We start from the raw sequence: 11,388 nt of genomic DNA, 5'->3' as shown, positions 1-11,388 counted from the left end.
TGTATAGTTTTTTAGAGACTGAAATTTAACACTTTACAATAAGGCCCTGTTAGTGGACATGAACTAATGAGCAATACGTTTGTTACAGTATTTATTCATCTCTGTTAATGGTAGTTAATAAAAATATAACTGTTCATTGTAAGTTCGTTTGGCTCATTACTAAATGTTGAACCAAGATTCATAAATAAATTAATAAATGCTTTATAAATGATTTTATTTATTAAAAAAAAAAAATCATATCCTCTTAAGGAATTGTTTGATTCAGATGATCCAGGTATTGATATTTTCAAGTTAGTCCAAGGAAGATATTCTTGAATGCTGCTTTGTGTGTGTGCATGTGTGTGTGTGTGTGTGTGTGTGTGTGTGTGTGCGTGTGTATGTGTGTGTGTGTGTGCGTGTGTGTGCGTGTGTGTGTGCGTGTTTGCGTTTGTGCGTGTGTGTGTGTGTGTGTGTGTGTGTGTGTGTGTGTGTGTGTGTGTGTGTGTGTGTGCGTGATGGAGACACAGAGAAAGAAAGAGCGAGATAGACAGAAAAGATGAGACCTCAGCTGTAGCAGCTGAACCGCCCACGGCTACCTGTGCCTCAGCCGTTTTCATCTCTTCTCTTTGATTTTCTGTGTCTGTACATCAGAGTCCTCAGAAGACAAACACAAACACAGCATTCCCACATGACACCCTTCAGACAGACTCTCCATAAAAATATCCAAATATCAGAATGTCCAAAGACAGTTGCGCTTTTAGGAACACCCAGATCCACTCACACCTACTGCATACAAATTGTCTTTTTCCACTGTCCAACTCACCTAAACACAATGACACACTGTCCCATGTCTCCGCCGTGTTGGCTTTATATAGCACTGAGAGAAAGTGGGCTGTGACTACGGTGGCGTGATGTCAGGAAAAGAAGCACTTGCATGACCTGTGACCACCCACGCAAATGCTATTTAGAAACAGTTGACCGCTGCAATCCAATATATCATTTTCTTTACTCTTCAAAAATGTGCATTAACTTGAAAAACATAACAGTGTAAGATATTAAGAATTCTTACCCAATGGCACATACTGTAGCTTTTTCTTGGTCCAAGCATAAATGTAATATAATTCTGTGAGGTTTATGCTTAAAAACAAAAAGTTTGGGGGAAGAAAAATAAATGTAATTCAAGATATAATCTGTGGAAACAAGCCTCATACTGCATATTACACAATCCTCTGGAATACTTGGTCAATCCTGACACTTACTGGTGAGATATTTCCTAATATTTACTGGTAACGTGAACACTGTAAACTCATCGCTTTCTTTTTTATATATATTTATATAACCGGAGCCATTTGGCATCTCTTTTATTGATTGTTTTACAAAATCAGAGGACTTCAGAATTAATATTACTGTAATATTATTGCAGTGTTATTCTTTTCACTTGTTTGTTTTTTTAACATTGTTTTTGTTAGATTATTAAAAACAGAACACAAAATAATAAAATAACAGGACTGAAAAAAATACTGCTTAAAATATTTTAATTTTATTCGTACATGTGTCCTGTAGCCTACACTTATAAAAGCTATTTCTATTCAAGTATTGTGTATGATCACTTACTGTATGTACTTCTATGAAAGGCCAAAGCTTGTGTTTTTGTGCATGTTCATGCATGTGTAAATTAGTTCACTCCCCTGATGACATCTTGCTTTATAGCCGCTGGTCCTTGTTCCCCTGCATGTGCCGTGTTTGTGCAGACTGACTGAGAGTATAGATTTAACCTTGCTCACCTCGCTTTAACATTTTCACTCCTGCGTTGGTAACCCAGGGCCGTTATTTCCATGCTGCACAGGCGTGCTCTGACTCCGTCTGTGTGGTTCAATAGCCACGGGCCCTTGCTATTGAGTCTGGAGCAGACCTCAGAACCAAATCAATACCAGCACTGTAAACATCAGACACTCTAAAGCCACTTAAAGCAGGGAGAGAGGAAAAAGGCCCTTAAACAAATACAGCTGAACTGCAAATGTCATTTGCAGAATCAAAATACAGGTTATAAGATGTGAAACACACACTTAAGCACTTTATTGTGTTGTTACCGATGAAATGTATATAAATTCTGATAAATGGGTCATAAATAGAGAAATTTAAATTTCCTTTGTCTTTCCTAATATGCAAAAAGTATTTTCTGGAAGTTTAAGAGATCAAAACTTCCTTGATAGTTCAAAAACTAAAGCTTTTATTGAAACCAAGCTGTCAAAAGACCTGGTTTCATGTGAATGTAGTAGAGGATTATTCGTTTGTTCAGTTCATTTCTCTGTGAATTCTTTGGTAAACCAGTCAAATTAAGTGCAGAACAGATTTTTACGGAGAGATATTGACATGACAGTAATTGGCTAAAATGTTCAGCAATGCAACCCTTTTAAGAATAGAACAAACTTTAACCTGATAACTGTCACTCACGTTTTTGAAGATAGACATGAATGTGCATGATACAGACCTAAATTTTTATAATTCATGACTGAAAACATTTTGTAACATGATTTTGATGTACCATTTACATGGTCATGCAATGTCTGATTTTAAAATGGGTTTTGAAGGATGAATTTTGAGATTTTATGTTTTAAAGTGATATATAACTTCTGATGATTTCTAAAATGTGATAGAGAAAAAGGCAACAAGGAAATCTTTTTTTAAAACAAAGGTCAAAGCTCCTTTTGTAATGTAGATTTCTGAGGGTGCACTCTTGTCATAAATTCATCCATTACTTTTCCTACATAATTTTTAACAAAAAATATTGGTAAAATATATATTTGGGAGTCTTAGACCTTTACAACGATATATAGTTTGTCAAGATTAGATTAGATTTGGTTGTAATATGGTATAGTCAACGTAGGCGTCCCGTATACGGGACAGGGTGACATTTAACAGGATAATGCTATAAGCAACATTTTTTATAATTAGGTAAAGAAATAGTTTGCCCAGAAATTATATTGTACTCAAAATCAGGCATTCAAGATGTATTTTTTATTTTTTTCACTGCAACAGATTTGGAAAAATGTATCAAAATCATTACATCACCTGCTCACCAATGGATCCTCTGCGGTGAATAGATGCCATGAGAATGAAATTCCAAACACCTGATAACAATAATAATTTATATTTTAGCCAGAAGCAATGGTTTAAGTACAAAAAAAAAAAAAAAAAACATCTTAAAGGAGTTGTTTCTTACAAATACAGCGTTTCACTTCGCAATACGTTAACTGATGGACTGGTGTCATGTGGATAACTTGTGAATTAAAAATATGTTTTTATCAGCTGTTTGCACTGACGGCACCCATTCAGAGCATCCATTGGTGTTTTTAGAATTATTATAAATGTGATTCTTATTTCATATGCAAATATTGAACCCAGTCATTGCAGTGGGGATTTAATTGATATCTTAAAGGAGACATGCCCATTTAACGTTTAAAAATGGCAATTTTGATTTTTGAATTGTGACCGTGAAGATCATACTAACATAATAAGTTGCACCAGAAGACATTATAAAATAAAACCCCTTTAAATACGAAATGCATTGATGTGAAATAGTAATATAATTTTAAATTGTTTTATTATTTTATTATCGATTAGCTTCCACTTAAAAACAGTCCCTGACAATAGCGTATTTATTGCGACTCCTTTTGATGATGCTGGCTGGCTCAAAAATGCACAGTAGTCATAAATAAAAGAATATCATGGTTCTTAAAATCTTGATTACATCAGTTTGGAATATTCAATACAGAAAGTTTCCTCTCTTTAGCTAACCGCTCATGCCAACTGTTCATCAAGACGCTTTAAGAACCTTGGGGCAAGTGTGGTTACTAAACAAGTAGGTCTTTGGGACTCTTCACCAAGCAGAAATCCGTTCGGAGAGTTTGGAGAGTTCCAAAGACTCAAACTGGGAGTCCTCGGTAGCCAACTCTCCCTCTACAATCAGTCTGTATCCTGCAGCTAATAAACATGCTCATTAATGGGCTTCTGAAAACTTAATTAAAGCTGGAGAGAAGGAGGCACAGCTGCCCCAAAGAGGAATAATCCACTCTGTGGTGTAATTCAGCCCTTGTGTACATCAGGGAGAGAAGCCTGAGGCCTGAATGTCAAAATCCTCGTTAGATTAATGAATACTTATGGGGACCTTATAACATGACCCCTGTTCACAGCCTCTTATATTTTACTATTTAAAAGATGATTAAAATTGTCGGGGAGACTTTACAGTCACTGGTTAAGAGGAATATCTTAACTGAGCAAATTACTGTGAACAAGACGTTTATAATGTTGTGCATAATTGTATTAAAAATCCCATGTTTCTGCAACACTGTATGCTTATTCTTTTAAATACATTACAAAATTGTTTATTAATCATATTGCATTTATTTGTTTGTTTGATCATTATATCTAACATCTGATCATTATATCTTCTTTTATTCCATTTCACTTTTGTAAGACTTTACTGCACAGTCATGAACTTAAAAAGCACACTGATCTTCAGACAGGATCCCTATTACTGATAGTCATGTTGGCTTGGAAACAGGATAAAAAAGATACTGGGATGTCTGGGAAAGGAAGGGGTAAGCAAAAGTAATATTTAGCTTCAAATAGAACTGAATTGCGAGGTTTATTCACTGCCAGTGGGGAGAGAGTTATAGCTTTTATATTTCTGTTATTAAAGTAGTAGCTAATGTAGCACCCACAGACAAGAACAGAGAAGGAGAGCTGGCATTGCAGCTAGCAAGCCTGCCCATGGCCACCTACTCCATCTGAGTAATGTTTACTGAACCCTCTATCTCTCTGTGTGTGTGTCTTCAGTCTCACAGTCTGCATCCTTTTTATTTTCTTTCTATTTCTTCCGTTGGATTGAGAAAGAGTGCCTTTGACACACACAAATGGACTTCAGCTTATAATGCGCAATTAATAACTGCAGAAGAGCCAGAACAACAGGTCAGAGAGGCTTTGATATCTGAGATACAGCTTCTTAAAAAGTGTCAGAGAGAAGGACACTGGGTATTTACATAGATAAATATACACTGAACAACTTATCTCTGTGATGACCTAACTGAAAAGTTTAATAGCCTTCACGATGGCATAATAATAGTGAGACCGAGGCTAGATGTCACTTTCTACTCCAGTGAAAATATACATGCTCCCTTTTTTAAAAAAGAAAGTAAAATTAATCACTTTTTTTCAGCAAGGATGCATTAAATTGATCAAATGTAACAGTAAAGATATTTATAATGGCACAAAAGATTTCTGTTTAATGTTTAATGCAATTTACAGGCTTTCCATCAAAGAAATCTATAAAAAAAATCACTGTTTCCCAAAAAGATTAAGCAGCAACTGTTTTTAACATTGATAATCATAAAAAAGAAAAAAAAAAGTTTCTTCAAATCAGCAAATCAGAATATTTTCTAAAGGATAGTGTAACACTGAAGACCGCAATATTGCCATATCAGGAAATCTTTAAATTATATATATATATATATATATTAGGGCCAGGACTTTAACGCGTTAATTGAGATTAATTAATTACACAAAAAATAACGCGTTAATTAAGATTAATTAATTACAGAAAAAAATGTCCCGCATTTTTTATAACTTATTTTTGCACCACGGAACGTTTCTCACTGGATGAGTTTCGGCAGACCGATTATACTGGAGCACCAACTAGCGTTCGCGTATCACCGCAGCACATGATCAAGCCTCAAGTATCATCTCAACGCAAAACATATAGCATCTAGCGTGGACTTTACACTTTATGTTGAACTATGTATTATTTTGTTGGTGCAACTGGCACTTTATGTTGAACTCTTTATTGTTTTGGCCAAGGTTATTGAGAGTTGGACTTAGTATGTTATGGCCTCTGAAGCAACAGAGAGATGTTTTCTAATAGTCAGGGTTTCCAATGTTCTGAATGACAGTATTTACAGAAGGTTCCAGCACCTATAAGCTTCCTGAATTTCGGAAATGTACTATTTCTAATATTTTAAATATGCTATTGCTACACTTAATGGCAAAAATTGCACGGGTCTGCTAGACTTGGTTGAACAAAAATAAACAATATTTTGTTGCTTAAGCTTATGTATTCAGTCATTATTCAATGGTATACTATAAATCCATGTGAAAAAAAAAATTACTTCTCACTGTTCTCAGGTCAAATATTTATATGCGATTAAAATGCAATTAATTTTGACTAATTAATTACAAAGCCTCTAATTAATTAGATACTTTTTTTTTATTGAGTCCCTGCCCTAATATATATATATATATATATAATATAATAATATTTCACAATGCTGCTCTTACTAACCCCAAAAATATTATTAAAAATAAAAAAATAAGATATCAATGTATATCTAAAGTTTTGATTTATTTGTCTTGGTTACAATCAAGTCATTATGTCCACGGTTGAAAAAAAAAAAAAAAGTTGATTAATTACATTGACCTTTTCCCCATTGTAGTCGCAATATTTGGAGGAAGATGCCATATAATAGTTTATTACACCGTTGGTTTTTCTGCTAAATTTAAACAGTTAAACAATTACTGTATAAAGGAAAAATGTCCATGACCAATTGAAAATTGAAGGTAATATAAAATGTCAAACCATTATAAAGGCAAGCAAAAAAATAACAAATAAAAGCATAAATACTAAAACACCTTCTTCCTTCTAACCATATCCTTCTCGTTCTTTGCTTTATAAAATCAAGCAATGTACTATACATGTTTCATCAAACACTTCAGTTTCTCCAGAATAATGATAATATGTCACAAGCCCATCATTTTAACCCCCTCCAGCCCATCAACACTGAAAAACTCACCCGCTCCCATGTAAACAGCCTTAAGATACTATCTATCAAGACCCAGCAATTAACAGCACAGCAGCTCATCAGAATCAGATGTGATTGCTCCAGTCCAATGGAAACAAGATTTTCTCTTTCTTTCTGCCTCTTTTTTTTTCAATCGTTAATTGTAGTGGTAGCAGTCAGGGCAATACCTGATTAAGCAACTCTATTCAATGACCGAGCCTGGATGGCAGATCCATCGTGTAATAACGCAGGAGATGGATTATAGCTTTTTTTGCCGAGCAGGCAAACACGAGTCCCACCGCCATTCACTGCTTCTTATTGCTGTACAGAAATCCATTAGTGAGGCTGCAGCACACTCTTCTGCTAATCTCATATCTGTCTCATCAAACACACAGGGAACACTAGCGCCCTTCAGTCCATTCCAATCTTTTTTTTTTTCTTTTTCTTTTTTTCTTTACTTAATATTAAATTTGTATTGATCAATGTACCAGTAACCTGTTTTAACACTAACATCTGTCTCTTTTTCTGTTCATTAAAAGTGGGGTGAATCACAGTCCATAAAGAGTTTGAAATATCATATTTAAAGGTAAATTATAGGGTGCAAAAAAAAAAAAGGTTTCCTTATAGTTGTCTCTCCATATTAAACTGCAATTTAAATATTTTATGTAAGCACAGCTGAAACACAAACCCATCTGCAGTGAATGCAAGAAACCCTTCAGGGCTCGCTCACTATATCTCGCTCCTTTGTTTTCTCTTCTGTCTCCTATTCATATTCACCCTGATATACACTTACACCTCTGTCGTTGTCTCTGTTCTTTGTGTCCACACTTCTGTATCGCTGTGGAAAGGGAGAGGTCAGTACATACTGTATAGATGACAAAGAGAGAAAGGGATGGTGAGAATTTCTGCAGACATTTTAGGCAAATGTCTGTAAATGGATTTTAAGGTATCCCTGAGTCTGAAAATAGATTATTATTATTAACTTATTCCATTGGATTGGGGATAAATTGCCTAGCCTAGTCAACGCTTTCTTTGTGAGCCGGAATTTAAACATATAATCACTGGTGATGGACATTTGTGATTTGCTTGCAGAATGAATGGAGGGTGAAATCAAAACTGGACAATCGGCTTCGCACAGTAGGCCGTGATTTCCAATGAATAAGAACGAGTTGATTTAAATGAATTTGCACTGCCCAGAGGAACTCTCAGTGCCCTGGTTTGATCATCTGTAATGGAACGGATGAAAGTTTGGTCTGTGTAATTAGAGAGTTACAGTAGGGAGAGACATGAATAAAGACAGCGGGCAAGATCCAACAAAGGGGTGAAAATTGTTTTGATCATAATACCAGACTGCGTGTGACATGATCTGGATACATCAGGCATTAAATTGGAAAAAAAATTAAAAAACAGACACCTTTTATTATAAATGTACGACATAAACTTTTGAATCGTATTGATTGTGTACAAAAGTTCAGTACATAAGTTAATATTTTGTTATATTTTAATCACAATATTGTTGAAATTATTATATTATTATATATTATAATGTTAAATCATGTAATAAAAATATTACCTATAAAGCCACCTCAAAACTGCTGTGCATCTGTGAGCAACATAATCATTTTGAATGAATCATGTGAATCAATGATTCAAAGGCCCGTTCAAAAAGAGCCATTTACTTAATTCCTGAATAAATCAAATGAATAAATGATGTAAAGACAGTTACCGACACCTGCTGGCAGTTACAGTTTCTTCATGCTTTCTTCATGCTTTCCTTTACTTCCAACATATAAGAAAAAAGAAAATACTAATTACCGTATTTTTCGGACTATAAGTTGCACCTGAGTATAAGTCCAAAAAGACGTCATGATGAGGGAAAAAACATATATAAGTCGCATTTATTTAGAACCAAGAACCAAGAGAAAACATTACCGTCTACAGCCGTGAGAGGGCACTCCTTGTTTTCAGTGTAGACTACAGGAGCACTGAGCAGCATAGAGAGCCCTCTCGAGGCTGTAGACGGTAAAGTTTTCTCTTGGATCATGTCTCTTGGTTCATTTCTCTCTGTTCATGTCAGATTAATTTTGATAAATAAGTCGCACCTGACTATAAGTCGCAGGAGCAGCCAAACTATGAAAAAAAAGTGTGACTTATAGTCCGGAAAATACGGTAATTAGATTAAAATTTATATATATTTTTTTATATTATATTATACTATATTATATTATATTATATTATATTATATTATTGGGGGGGGGGGGGTCCTGTTTGGCTACTGATTAAATCAGATAATATATTCAGAGGTTGAGGAGGATACATGACACTATCATGCTCACAACAGGACATTCATGTCCTTACGACACTGAGAGTGAGAGGACTGAAGAGAGATTGGGACATAAAGAAAACCTGGGAAAGTGATAAATGTTTGGTGAAGAGGTAAATCGCACAGTGGGCCGGTTTGTCCAGACATTCTCTACTGTCACTAAGTTTTATGGTCTCAGCAGAGCAAAGCTGTGTTCTGTAGTTCTGAAAATCCATTTGATGTGTCTGTGGGTGTGTGTGTGTGTGTGTGTGGGAGGGGGCAAGCGGTTGTACATGGAGTTCTACGTGACACAACTCAAAATTTTGTAAACTATAAAAAAAACTATAAAAATATTTGATATAAATGTATTGGTAACATAGTTTTTTTAATATAATATATCAAGTATTTAAAAAAATAACAATACACATTTAAAATATTATTTAAAAAAAAAAAAACAATCAAATGCAGCTGTGTGTTTGTGAGCACTACTGAAGGGATGTTCATGGAGAAGTATATCATTACTTTGTCACTGGCTTCCTGCCAAATTAAATTAAATGGAAGTTCAAAGAAAATAAACTTCCTCCAGTGCTGAATTCTTTAACTGGAATCATTGTACATATTTGTTGCTCTGAAATCAGTGAACTTTATTAAATATAAGGAGGCATTTCCCCACAAGGTGTATGATAGACGGTATGTACAGTATCTGCTGAAATAGCAAATGCTTTCAAATCAGTGCTGTTTCACCATGTTCTCAGAGACTAATAGAAAATTTCACTCTCTGTGGTTTGATGCAGTAACTTTGCATTGGTATTGGACAGTATGACAACCTTGTAATTAATTAATTTATTAACATAAAGAAATACTTTAAATACATGGCATGTTCCTCGATGCGATAGACTTTAATTTGAAGCGGCTTAATCAGCATCAGAAGTATTTGGTAGGATATGATTTGTCACACATTTGAACATGAACGTTAGAAGTGATGCAGGAAAAACCTTCAGCATTGGGAGCAGAGTTCTGATCTTCTGCCCTTTCTTCAGGGTCCCAGAATAACTGTCCATCAGCTTGAAGCAAAGACCTGCCAAACAGATCATGTGGGGAGATAATAGGTTACTGATGTATGAAATCGTATTCTACATGTCCTATATCATTATTACTAATAGTAGTATTTTGAAATTACCTAAAGTCTCTAAAAGAAAGTTGTGCTACATACTGTAGCTATTAATGCTTTAAAACATTTAACAGATGTGAAGATATAAACACCTTCTCAACTCAAATTAATGCCATCACTGATAGGCTCCTTTTTAGGTTGACTGTCATATGGTACAGCTTTGCCATTCAGCTTCCGTCAGATGGAGCATAAACTGTGGCTCCATCAGTACACTTAATGTCAATACCCTCATGTGCCCCATGCCCACTGTGTGCAAACACAACACTTCAGAGGAATGTTTGCCAACCAAATGAAGAAATGCTTTGCCTCTAAAATAGCTTTCAATTTGTATATTTAAACATGACACTTGTCAAGCTGGATCTGACATAGATTACATCAAACTTTGTTCATTCACATCATCTTTTGCATGGATGTAACAGTGTTACATTGGCCCGTGGGTATGGAGGTGCCCAGAATGCAATTTTAACCAAGCACAATTCCAAGTGAGGCTGCTTGTCTTGTTTCCAGAGCTGGGTACACTCTTAAAAAACAAAAACAAATGCTGGGTTCAGACTGTTGGGTCATTGTATAGGGTTATTTTTAACACTGGGTTATTTTTTTCTACCTAACCGCAGGATTGACCCTGTCTCCGATAAAACTTCTTAACAACGCAGCTGCTGAGAGGCTTTTTATGTCCACACTAGAGAAAGTTTCTCAGTGCCGCCGATTTTGGTGCACTCTTTCGGGGAATAAAATTATTTTTATATTTGATTTTATTTATAAAGTCTCTAATGGGGTGTAAATTAAATTATTTTACACAACACAGCAAAAGGATGAGATTTCAGTCAGCTCTATCAGTCCTTTCGTGCTGGAAACTTTTGTCTTGCATAAAATAAATAGATTTTATCCGTTATAATACTGAGTGTAATTTAATTTGATGTTAAAATATGTTCTCTAAACTCAGTACTGTTCGTTTTTGGTTTAATACACTTAAATTAAAATGCTACTAAAAATAGATCTAAGCTACTGTGCAAGCAGGTGGTCGTGTTGGTGAAGTTAGCATAAGTTCAGGCGCTGTGTAATATCATTGCGCCTGCTTATTACGCCGAAATGATAGTACAGTT

Source organism: Carassius auratus, chromosome 14, assembly GCF_003368295.1.
Source record: "Carassius auratus strain Wakin chromosome 14, ASM336829v1, whole genome shotgun sequence".
Classification (NCBI taxonomy): domain Eukaryota; kingdom Metazoa; phylum Chordata; class Actinopteri; order Cypriniformes; family Cyprinidae; genus Carassius; species Carassius auratus.
The sequence above is the reverse complement of the archived record's forward strand: the minus strand, read 5'-3'. Positions refer to the sequence as shown.